General features: G+C 45.4%; 1 protein-coding gene across 1 annotated transcript in view; it reads left to right on the forward strand.

Annotated features, from left to right (window-relative positions):
- Positions 1 to 12,981, forward strand: part of LOC138977121 (kinesin-like protein KIF17) — a 113,412-nt gene that overhangs the window by 72,502 nt on the left and 27,929 nt on the right. The gene's annotated exons all lie outside the window — the stretch shown is intronic.

Here is a 12,981-nt window from a genome sequence, read left to right on the forward strand (position 1 = left end):
CTCTCTCTCTCTCTCTCTCTCTCTCTCTCTCTCTCTCTCTCTCTCTCTCTCTCTCTCTCTCTCTCTCTCTCTCTCTCTCTCTCTCTCTCTCTCTCTCTCTCGGTGTCCGAACACCCCCGTGTGCACACATGCGCACGAAAAAGATCCCACGTTCACAGCGAAAGTCTCAGGGCTTGGAAAACACGAAGACACGCATGCATCATCTCTCGTCTCTGATTATCATGATCGTATTTCGATACTTTGACGAGACAAACCCAATGCTGGTGTGTCGAAGAAGACAGCCACAGCGGGCTTGTTCGAATCAAAGTATCACACCATATCTTCAGCGTATTACCAATACCTGTCCCAATATAGACCAGTTGGTCTAAGAGGACGTTAAACCCTAATAGTCAGTCAGTCTCTCTCTCTCTCTCTCTTGATCTACAGCTATCAAATATCGTTCACAAAACTAGCGGTCAGTGCCGAAATGACCTTGCACTACTATGTCTACATTTTCTTATTTACTGGCCTGACAGATCTGTAGGAGGCCCTGATAGTTGACACTGTTTAACTTTTATTGTGGCACTGTTCATGAGCGTACTGGTGTTTTCATACCTGTCCACTTAATACGAGAACCTCATAACAATAAATCGGTGACAATAGGTCACCGTTTGGTTTGGTCAGTGACTGGCACTGAGGAGGTTGACTATCGACGTTAAAGAATAACATACTTTGGTACTTATTTTCTACAAACATTAAAAGCAGCCTCATTTTGTGTGTGTGTCGCTTAATCAGTTAATGATTGTCCCGGCACATAAAGTTACCGAACAGGTAGGAAGACAAATCCAGGTACAACTAGGTTAGGTTGTGTCGATCGATAAAACATTCGTACATTTTGTGAGTTGATAGACAAAGTATCTTCGTTACTTCGTTTACTAACCGAACCGCTTTTGGTAATTGCAGGAGAATCTACAACACCCCCCCCCCCCCCCCCCCCCAACAGAAATCTAAAATAAAAAAAAGACTAAAAAGGAGGAAGAAACGGGGGGAGTGTGTGTGTGTGTGTGTGTGTGTGTGTGTGTGTGTGTGTGTGTGTGTGTGTGTGTGTGTGTGTTTGTGTGCGTGTGTGTGTGTGTGTGCTCTTTCTGGTTCTTTTTGATTTCTTCACTTTGATGTCTTCACTATCAGAACATTCGTGTGCTTTCATACCTACCCATACCCCCCTGTCAGTCACTGACCGAATCAAACTGTGACCGATTGTAGGTAGAGTTTTAGTTTCTTGCACTCACAAATCTCTGTTACCTGTGATATCGACCGACACATGCTGGGTTAACCTACCGTGCAAACACCTACCTTACCTATTGTACCTGGATTTGTCTACCTGCCTGTTTAGTAACCTCACAGACCCCCCGCGGGTTAGGGGGAAGAATTTACCCGATGCTCCCCAGCATGTCGTAAGAGGCGACTAACGGATTCTGTTTCTCCTTTTACCCTTGTTAAGTGTTTCTTGTATAGAATATAGTCAATTTTTGTAAAGCTTTTAGTCAAGCAGTATGTAAGAAATGTTAAGTCCTTTGTACTGGAAACTTGCATTCTCCCAGTAAGGTAATATATTGTACTAGGGGAAAGTCGCTAAACCTGGAACAGTTAAGGAGAAACAGCCGTACCAGACAAAAAAATGGATATTGCAAAGCGTTCTTTATATTGTCACATACTAGACTCTATCAGTAAATAAACGAACCACATAAAATAAAATAAAAGTCACGCAACTCCTCAGACTGATCATAATAAAAATGTCTGCATTTGTTCCAGGTTGGACGCATGGGTGTGTAAAGTGGAACACTGTGTTGTCAAACTCGGAACACATACAAACACACCCTGACTCTCTTTCTAGCTCTGTCTGTGTCTCACACACACACATTTACACCCACACACTCTCATTCACACACAAACAAGCACACATTGCCACACACACAAGATAAATAAATACGTCATAACATTTTGATTAAGCCATTTTATGTAAATGTCTTTTTTTCAACATCATATTTTGATTTTTACCAAGGAAATAACAAATCGGATAACAATTTAAGCCTTAAATGTAAAACAAAAAGATAAATAAAGGCTAGGTCTAAAAAGGACTGAAAAACAAAACCTTAAAAAAAAAAGGAAAAAATAGGCAAAGAACCGATTTCGCAGACAATGTCCTTTGTCTTCTACTGTCAGCGCAGTCATCGTGTGATTACTGTGTGCACTTCTGGCACTATAACATATCCTCAGGGGAGTTGGTGCCACACATGAAGCAGTACCACAAAATTTCGCAGCTTCATTTGTACCCCTCTTCTGTTGACAAATAGATATAAAAGGGCTACCTGCCCAATTGACTAAATGTAAAAATCATTACGCATAAAGTCTCAAAGCAAATAACTAAGAACAGATTTAAGAACTGATTTTGCAGACACACAAAAATTGCTAAGTACAGATTTCGAAGTCCTTTTGTCCGCTGCTGTCAGCGCAGTCCTCGTGTGCCCACTGTGTGCACCTCTGGCACTGTATCATGTTCTCAGGGGAGTTGGTGCCACACATGAAGCAGTACCAAGTGCTTTCCCCCGGGATAGAACGCATCTCCTTTTTTCCCTCTGATCAGAAGATATTCCCCTCTTGTTTCTCTGAGCAGAAGATTTTGTAGCTTCATTCTTTCCTCTTTTCTGTTGAGCTGCACGCCTTTTTGCAAGTGAAATCTCCAGCTTTTGTTTGTAAGGAGAAGATTGTTTTTTTCGTGATGATCTCTTCGACGAGCTTGTGGTTGTGCGTTGCAGGACATCAGCAGCAGGTAAGCTTACATTTGCTGCTGACATCAAGCAATCATAATGACCAGAATCTCCATGTACAGTGTACAAAACAACGATGGGGGTGATGTTGGCAAATTTATTTCAGCTTCAAGAATGCTATTGATTAGTTCTTGTTCTATCTCTGGTGTTAATGTAGAAGGTCTTCCTGTGAACTTTACTTCTTCTTTTGCAAATTTGTTTGTTTCCTTCTAAATGACTTGTAAGAGTTGTGACAGTAACACCATATGCTCTTGATGCGCAACGCAAACCCATATCTCCGTTTTTCACTGCCGACAAAGCGCAGCCCATTTCTTCTGGTAACCACCGCCGTTCGGGTCTCATAATACTGTCAAACAAATCAATCAATCATTCAATAAAACTTATAGAAAAGAAAAACACAACAAAACCAAAAAGAGAATTGAATACGTGAATAAAACAGCAGTGTTCTGTTTATTGTTTGATGAGGGTAAGATGGAACAGAATGCGGCAAAGCTGGAACACTGTTCCATGTTTGCCTCTCTTATGTGTTCCATCATTGCCGCATGGCACTTGCATGGATTTCGCGTTTTTCTGTTGGATACACGTGACGATTCAAATCTTTTTTTCTGTTCAAGTTATTGCAAATCTATGAAGGTTTATCACAGCAATCAACATTTTACGTGAACGTATATATAGATAAAGAGTAATAATACGAATTGTAGACGGTAGAAATAAGAAGAAGAAGGAAGAAAAGTTTAAAAAACGTACCATTTTTTTTGTTTTGCCGCGGTAGTCATTTTTTTTTTTGCTGGAATAATATCAAGGAATGTCACTGGACATTTCTGCAAAACAATTGTTCATGAATTGTTCCCCGTTGATCGCATATTGAGGTGTTCCAAGTTGGCCGACTGTTCCGGGATTGGCGACTTTCCCTTACGTTGCAAGCCCTTGGAGCAAATTTTTGATTAGTGCTTTTGTGAACAAGAAACAATTGACAAGTGGCTCATTCCCCGTCGCGATATAACCTTCGTGATTGAAAACGACGTTAAACACCAAATATAGAAAGAACGATAGTAACCTCACGTGCCTGTGTGATCATTAAGAGGCTGAAAGGGGTTTACGAGGCTGCTGTTTATTATCGTGGTACCTGTGGTAGCATGTGGTAGGTATGAAAATGAGCTTAGTTGACACTTTTGGATTGATTGTTCCAATTGTGGGAGGTTCAGGGATGCGGGGAAGAGAGAAAACAAAGAAAATGACTCCTTATCCGCGTTAGGTGAAGTGTTTGTGTGTGGGGGGGGATATGTGTGTGTGTGTGTGTGTGTGTGTGTGTGTGTGTGTGTGTGTGTGTGTGTGTGTGTGTGTGTGTGTGTGTGTGTGTGTGTTTGTGTTCGTCTTGCACAATTATGCTGACAACTCATTCCCCACAAAACATTCACAAAAGCACAAATTACAAAAATAAACTATAAAGTTTGTCTTTCTTGTTGACGTTGTCATGCCTAGTGTATCACCTTCACGCGAATGAAGGACACTGAGTATTTAGAATATATCCCGATTCTAGATTCAGTGTGTCGAGCTACTAACCTTTCCTTTTCTCAGCGGAGATCAATAATCAAACTGACAGGTGAAGAAAGATCGATATTTCTTACGATTCCCCAGGTGAGATTCCTGTCACACACAGAATCGATTTACATTGCTATTGACAGTTCCATAGCAAACACGAACAAAGCGCATTGGAAAGCGAGAGAAGGCTAGGTCTTTTACACGCATATTTACTGTACACCCACCTCGAAAACGGTACCCACGGCTGTTGGACATAAACAGTTTTGGATCTCAATGCTTGCCCCTTATTTGCTCTTTATCGGGGTAATTTCCCCCGCCCTACATGAAAACGAAGATTCATACATCACACAATTGTGTCCCTGTCAATGAGGCCGTTATGTATGGCAAACGTTCCCCTATAGAAATAAAAGTTTCGAGAAGCCTGGTGGTCCAGGACTGTGTACAACCGTTAGTGTCACAGCTCGCCAAGACTGATTTTTCAGGGGACACAAGTCTTAGTCTCTGTGGCTCTGGGTCGTCTGCGACCGTTTTAAAGGGACAATTTTGGAGAGAAAAGCCGCTTGTTGGATCGTCTTGGAGTTCTGACAACTTTGTCTGCGGGACAAGACAAGAGTGTCTGTGTGGGAATCGCTTAGGTGTCTTGCGTGTTGTGTGTGTTCAAACATTATGGAGCCGTGAATTTATGGTTGGCTCTCCAAGAGGTTTGCAAGGGATTATTACTGTGCATGCTGTCGCCGGTTTGAGTGTGTGAACTTGAGTGAGAGGTTTAAGTGGATGCCGGGTTATTGTAAAGTGTTGCGTGTCTTTGAGGATTTTGGACAACATGACGTGGAGATTGGTGCGAATTACGCTTTTGTTTGAAGTTGTGAAGTGTTATTATTTTGTGAAAGAAGTGTTCATGAAGGGATACATTGTTTTCAGTGAAGATTAGAACTTAAAGAAAGAAATGTATACATTATCGGTGATGTAAGACATAGAACTAAACCATATAGACTTGGACGTAAGACAGACAGACAGCTAGAACCACAAGTAGATAGATAGGCAAACACACAGAGAGAAAAAACACACACACACACACACACACACACACACACACACACAAACACACACACACACACACACACACACACACACACACACACACACACACACTTTTCGTCACAATTTCACTGACATTCAGTTTCCGTGTTCAAACTGACCTCCACTGTAACGACGGATTTCAAATGAATAGCAAGGAGCTGATAAAAACTCTCGTTGAAACAGCCAGTCCAAACTATTCGTGGATTGTATCAGTGTGAACATGTATCAGAGGTCGTGCATTTCTCTGTTGCCAGTCAAATCAGTCCTTTTATCGTTACATGACAGTTTGAATCGGAAGTCAACTCATCTCTGGTTCTAGGTCACCCAGGTCATCTTGAAAACTCTTGTGTTATTTTTGGCGTACGCGTTTTAAAACAAGAATAATCTTCAGTCAAATGTTGTTGTTTTTTGCGTTTCTCTGTTATAAGTCTAATCAGTCCTTTATGGTTACGTGACAAAACGGCGGGGATGTAGCTCAGTCGGTAGCGCGCTGGATTTGTATCCAGTTGGCCGCTGTCAGCGTGAGTTCGTCCCCACGTTCGGCGAGAGATTTATTTCTCAGAGTCAACTTTGTGTGCAGACTCTCCTCGGTGTCCGAACACCCCCCGTGTGTACACGCAAGCACAAGACCAAGTGCGCACGAAAAAGACCCTGTAATCCATGTCAGAGTTCGGTGGGTTATAGAAACACGAAAATACCCAGCATGCTTCCTCCGAAAGCGGCGTAAGGCTGCCTAAATGGCGGGGTAAAAACGGTCATACACGTAAAAGTCGTGGGAGTTTCAGCCCATGAACGAACAAACAAACAAACAAACAAACGTGACAAAACGAATGTGAACATATTAATCAGAAGTCAACTCATTCTAGATATTGGATCATTTAGTCTTCTTGTCAACTTTCGTGGGTTTTTGGCGTACGAGATTTACAATGAGAATAGTATCAACAAGTAATAGTTAAGTTTTATTGCAGTGGTAGTAGCCAAGGCGAGAAACTGAAATGTTAGTAATTTTGACGAAACCAAAAATAGTTTTATTACAGTGTACATTGCACCGAGTGCCCTTATGATGAAAGAGAGACCTCTCGTTCTATTGAAGCGGCAGTTTTATTTGACTAACGGTTATCCGCGATTGTCTTATTCGTTTGCTCAGCTAAGCAGGGAAGTCCTCGATAGTCACATTTGAAGAAGGTCATCACGTAATTCTTGTGTTCTCACATTTTGACCTGCCTGTCTTCGAGCCCTGAACATGAAATTAGTCTAGAATGATTTATACTTTTATTTCTTTGATAATGTGATACGTGTTCATTTTGCTCGTAAATACAAATCCATTCTTCGCCTTAACAGGGCTAACACCTTTCCGGTTCTCGCCGGAAATCCGGTTTTTGAAAACTTTTAAAACCGGAAAATCCGGTTTCTTAAAGTAAAACTTTTAAAAAAAGAACACTTTTTTTTAGTTTGGATGGTTAATGGAGACAAAATGTGTATTATTTTATAATTTATTGGTGGACCCTGGCCTTTCAGGTTTTTCACATTTTTTTTGGTGTTAGCCCTGCGCCTAGGATAACATGTTTCAGCAATTTCTACCAAGTAACAAACTTTTAGCACAGAACATCACTGTCAAACACAGAAAAGGGACACTTACTCTGACATAGACAATTTTGTAATTAATGGACATTAAGTGTAGGCAGGGACTGATTTTGATATTTTATACACGTTAACCAAATAATGAACAGTTTTTTCACTCCAACAGTTTTCCTACCAAAGAGCCGATCGAAGATCATGAAATCAGAAATTGTGCTATGTTAAAGTATGATTTCATTCTGAGATATTGTATGACAAAGAGAAACCAGTACAATGCAACTAAGATATTCTGTCAGCAACTGTCAGTCTTATTACACAAAACGGCATAGGTGTGACAGACAACAGTGTGCTTTCATCGCAACGGCTGAGTCAGACAACACCACACATCCTTACACGTCTGAATGAATAAACTGAGTCTTACAACACTTTGTGTGGATATATATATTCTAGACTATCGTAATGTAGTACGTCAGTATGCTTTCACATCTCTGTGTAAACTCTGCCAAGCAGCGTTTTGTGTGTTTGATTGCGTTGCTGCTCGGTCGTTCGTGGACACAATCTAACACAGTGTCGTCATCTGGGTACACACAACTACAACTACAACTAAAACTGTTCTTCAATGGATATTATTAAAGCTGTGCTTGTGCATAGGGGTTGTGACGGACACAGTGTCTCATGTTTGATAATCAACTTGTTTTACCGTGTTAGAAAAAACGATGCAGTGAGAACAAAGAAACAACACAAACACGTTTTTGGATGAATCAAGTCTTCGGCCATCTGTAAAACATTGAGACTGGCAACTAAATGAAAATTGCCTCATATCAACCATGAAATATCGAAATGTTTTACTGTCCACGACGGGAATACGACTGAGTATTTGTTGAACATGAACTAAGCTGTTTCCATCACCATGGCTCAACCGCGGGGTCCTCGGACGCGTAGCGGTAAGTCAGTGAAGTGGAACGAGAACCTCACTCAAGTCGAGGGGGACACGGCCCGCAGCGACAGAAGCCATCAGTCTGGTCGCCATGACAACTCGGTCACGCCACGGGAGTCACGTGCCAGCAGAGTGTCCAGCGCTCACCACAGACGCCACGCGCAGGGCAGTGTCTCCCCTGGAAGAGACGAGCACGTGGAACGCACAAACTCAGCCTCTCCAGCCCAAAGGGACTCAGCGCGGTATGAAGACCGATCAGCTCACGAGGAGGAAGAAGAAGAAGAAGAGGAACAAGAACAAGAACGTGACTCAGACTCCTCCGACGATACTCTGGTCTCTCGAGGCTCTTGGAAACAGCTTGAGGACCTCGATGACGATGACAACGAAGAAGAATACTGGGCTACTCTTCAGCGTCGGGCGAGCGAATCCCACTTGGAGAACGTCGATCGCATTCTGTACGGGAATACTGCTGCTGCGTCCCACCAAGCCGGCGGCAGGCTGGTGAGAAGGCTGTCTGATTCTCACGAAGACCCTTCAACGATGCCTTCAGAACCTCAGAGAAGGTTTTCCGACACCAGAGCGATGGTGCCAACGGACCAAAGAGCAATGATTGCAGAACCGAGAACGAGGTCGTCAGATCCAAAATCTGTAATAGTTGTGGAGCAGAGGACTGTAGTTTTGGACCACAGGACTTTGCCCTATGACCCCAGAAGTAGGCCTTACTCAGGGACGAAACCTTTAGCTTCACACACCAGCACGGTACCGACCCTACCGCCCGTAACCATGGCGACCTACCCCACGCCCAGGCCCCAGGACGGGAGCGTGTACCTTCAGTCTGGGGGCAAGGATTCCCCATCCGTCTTCCAGCGAGACATCTTCCTCTTCTCTCCCACCGAAGATACCCGACTGTCAGTAGATAGAGAAGATTCTTCCCTGCAGAAAGAGGACTCTTTTCAGAGCGGCACGGAGAGCGAGCTGGCAGGACTGGAAGAGTCTGACGCCAGCAGTGTTGGTTCCAACTCCGCTCAGGGCCAGAGAGGAGCCGGAGGAACACTTCCACAGCGCTCTCTTCAGCAGGGTGCTCCGGAACAGCCTTTGTTTCCGCCCCAACGGCAGTACCTGGTCCGTCCCAAGAACCGCCCTTTGAATGAACAGTCAGCAGGAGTGCCCCAGCAGTATCAGCCTGCACCTCAAGAACAGCAGAAAAATCAGCAAACCCAACAGCAGCAGCAACAGCAGACATTACCAACTCATCAACAAGATCAGCATCAGCAACAGCAACAATCATCAGAGATACTCGAGAGCTTCCCACTGAAACCATCAGTGTACGAAAGGCTTCCCGAATCATCAGGAAATGACCCTACGCCGACTACAGAAACTTTCCCCAAAATCATGTACTCCACAATAGCAGGAAAAAGCAACCTCCCTCCAGGGTCCCAACCCAACAGCAACAGACAGGTGTTCACAGTTAACCGGGAGATACAGACAGCCACCCCTCCCGTGGATATCGGAGTACAGACTTCCACCTTCGTTCACCCCTTCAGAACTCCCACCCCGACTCCCACCCCGAGACAAATCCTCGGTACTTCAGGCCAACAAGGAACTGCGGAGCCAAGAGCCTTACCCTTACGGTCAAGTGGTCAGCAAGATGAGAGCACTGGCCTGACCGCCACCACCGCTTCAAGTCGTCAGCAAGTGCCGGCGATACCGGGTATTGATTCGGCTAAAGCGGGTATCGAGTCAGTAAACACGGGTATCGATTCTGCCGGACAGGGCAGCGACAGCGCAGTTACTGCTGCCCGGTCAACAGCTGTGTCCGATAACGGCACTAATCAACCTAATCAGTCTCTGCTGCAACAGAACCCTCCTCCCCCTCCTTCTCATCTTCCTTCTCATCCTCCTCCTCTTCCGTCATCTCTTACTTCTTCCTTACCCTCCCAGTCCCGTAAAGCCCAACCCCCACCCCGCCCCCCGTCCCCCCTTCGCCCCTGGGACGCCGTGCAACCATTGCCCCCCGACCCGACAGCCTGGGATTCAGTGGAGAGTCTGTCTGGAGTCAAGTTTCACGAAACTCAAGACGCTATCGCCACCGAGATCATGACACACCGAGACTCTTCCAGGTCTCCCTTGACAACCAGGGAGGGTTTAGAGTCAGGGCAAACCTCGGAGAGTTCCACAGCGAGAGAAGAAGAAAGTGATACTAGCAGAGAAAGAAAAGAGCAAAAGAGCGACACCGCGCCAACGTCAGAGACTTCTACAGCCAAAGAAGAAAGTGACACTAGTAAAGAAAGAAAAGTGAAAAACAGCGACAATCTGCCACCTTCCAAAAATTCTGCAAGCAAAGAAGGAGAAAGTGACAGTAGCAAAGAGACAAAAGCGGAAAACGGGGATAGTCTACCTTTAAAAGCAGACAGTGACACTCCAAAGAAAGAACGCAACGGTGACAATTTACAGCCAAAGAAACCCGTTAGGAAAGGTATATTAAAGAAAAGCGAAGCTGCCAATACTCCCCAAGCCAAAGACGACACTTCCACAGTCAAGAAGAATAAAACTGCTGGTTCTTCGCCAGCGAAGCGTCAAAACGCTAAACCTACAACAAAAGAACAAAACGACGACCCAAAAAAGCTCAAAGAGAAAAACGAAAACGGTTTAGATAAATCGAATGAAAAGGTACCTCCCCCTACCACCTCCGGTAACGAGACAGAGCCGCACTTCGACAACGATATTCAGGACAAAAAGCGTGATGGAGGTAGTGGTGGTGGCGGTAGGGAGGGGGAGGAGGGGGGAGCGATCGCAGAACGCTCGCCCCAATTCTCAAAGGACAGGGACTTAGAGAAAGCTGGAAGCTCAGACAAAGATATTGACGCCACCACCGCTGCGAGTGGCGGGATCGGAGGGACAGAAGAGGGGAAGGGGAAGACGGTGGAGAAGGGGAATGTCCCCCAAGGTGTCCCCCCGACAAAGAAGCGCCAGGTGAAAGAAGGAGAAGAGAAAGGGAACGGAGACGAAACGAAGGGAGGCGCAGAGCCACAAAGAGAGGAACGCAACACTAGCAAAACGCTCAATACACACGCCACGAAGCCTGAAAAAGCTCTTTCAACGGCTGTAAGAAAAGAGCAGGCACCAACAGACAACCAACACACGTCTCAAAGACGTCTCCAGCAGGACTCTCTCCCTGAGAATCTTCCATCTGGAACTGAGAAACCTAACGCTAAGCAGCAAGAAATATCAAGAGAAAAGAAGCAGAAAAACCTTGACAAGGTGGAATTTAACAAACAAGATTTTATTGATAACGGCGAAGACGTTAACGACACAACCGACGACATGCGGAGGGCAGGCAAGCGACAAGCGTCGAGCGAAAGACAGACAAAGTCTGAACGCATCCTTCGCCTCCGTGAAGGGAGCCCTCAGAACAAGGTTCTGCGAGAGGCAACACCAGTGCTCCAAAACACTAAAGGCTTCTTGACCGACAGCATTGACTTTACGCACCAGCAGAAATCCCCAAACACCACCAACCAGCAACCCTTCGAGGACTTAGAAGAGGGGCAAGATGTTGATGTGATGCGTAAAAGTCTCCGCGCGCTGAGCGCCAAGATTCAACTCCACAAGATCGAAGCGGAATTCACAGAGCTTGTCAGACGACGCTCAGCCCACGCCGTACTCGAAGGGGACCACCCGCCGCCGCAGCCCTTACCGCAACCGCAGCCACGAGTGAAAAAGAAAAGCATAGGCTCGAAAATCCCTGGCCCGTTAGAGAGTGGTGTAAGCAACGCGCCTCGAGCAGGGCGAGCTAGCAGCGGCGATCGCGCGGGTCACAATAGGGAAGGTAGTGGACAGAGAGTGTCGAGTTTCGGCAGTAGAGACAACGTGAACAGGGACTTCAGCGGACCTGATACGGAGAACGGGTCCCCTAACGCGGAAAAAAGCTCCCGACATTTGGAAAACAGACTTCCACCGGTGGAAAACAGACCTCAGAACGTTGGAAATAGACCCCCGAACGTGCAAAACAGACCCCAGAATATGGAAAGCAGACGCCCGAACATGGAAAACAGACCCCAGGATATGGAAAACAGACGTCAAAACATGGAAAATAGACCTCCGAAAGACTCGCAGTTAGACAGAGACTCGGGCTTTCCCAGTCACAGAGAAGATTCCGGACAGTTCGAAGACGAGGATTATGACTGGATGGCCGATGTGGAGATTGACGAGGAGTATGGTGGTGGTGACACCTATGTGTTTTACATCAAGACGGATGACGGGAGCATTGTGGGACCCCTGCGTTTTGACGTGGAAAGCGTCGAATTGGGACTTCCTGCGGGAGCGTCTAACCAGCCACGTTCTGACATGGATGCTGACGGTAATTTGCATACTATTTTTGCTTTGCGGTTATTGTAGTGGAATAGTCGAAGAAGAGATTTGCGTAACGTGGGAGGGGGGTTCTCTCTCACTCTCTCTCTCTCTCTCTCTCTCTCTCTCTCTCTCTCTCTCTCTCTCTCTCTCTCTCTCTCTCTTTCTCTCTCTCTCTCTCTCTATCTCTATCTCTGTTTGTCTGTCTGTGTGTGTGTGTGTGTGTGTGTGTGTGTGTGTGTGTGTGTGTGTGTGTGTGTGTGTGTGTGTGTGTGTGTGTGCCACAGCAATGTTTCTTGTGTCTATGTCTATGTTGCGCGTCAGTGTATATGTAACATTAATATTGTTGTCCTGAAATTGATCGCTTGTTTTCCCTTCTTCCGTTTTACTTCGGTACTTTCTCAGTTTCATTTCTTGAGATTTGTGTAACACTTACACACTCTTTCTCTGTATGCTGTGAAGGTGGTGTTTCCCCTCTGCACTGAGTACAACAGTTATCCTATCACGACCCGTTAAAACTTCACCACGCGTTCCGCGAAAGCCTTTATCTTTGGAAATTTAAGCCATAGCTGCTTGACGGGCTTATTGCCGTATCCTTATGTTCACACTAACTCTTGACGTGTAGAGTGTTAACATTGCCTGGGGGGTCCGACAAGAGGTATCAAAATCTGTAAATGCCTGGAAACCAGT

The sequence above is a fragment of the Littorina saxatilis genome, linkage group LG9, assembly GCF_037325665.1.
Source record: "Littorina saxatilis isolate snail1 linkage group LG9, US_GU_Lsax_2.0, whole genome shotgun sequence".
Lineage (NCBI taxonomy): Eukaryota > Metazoa > Mollusca > Gastropoda > Littorinimorpha > Littorinidae > Littorina > Littorina saxatilis.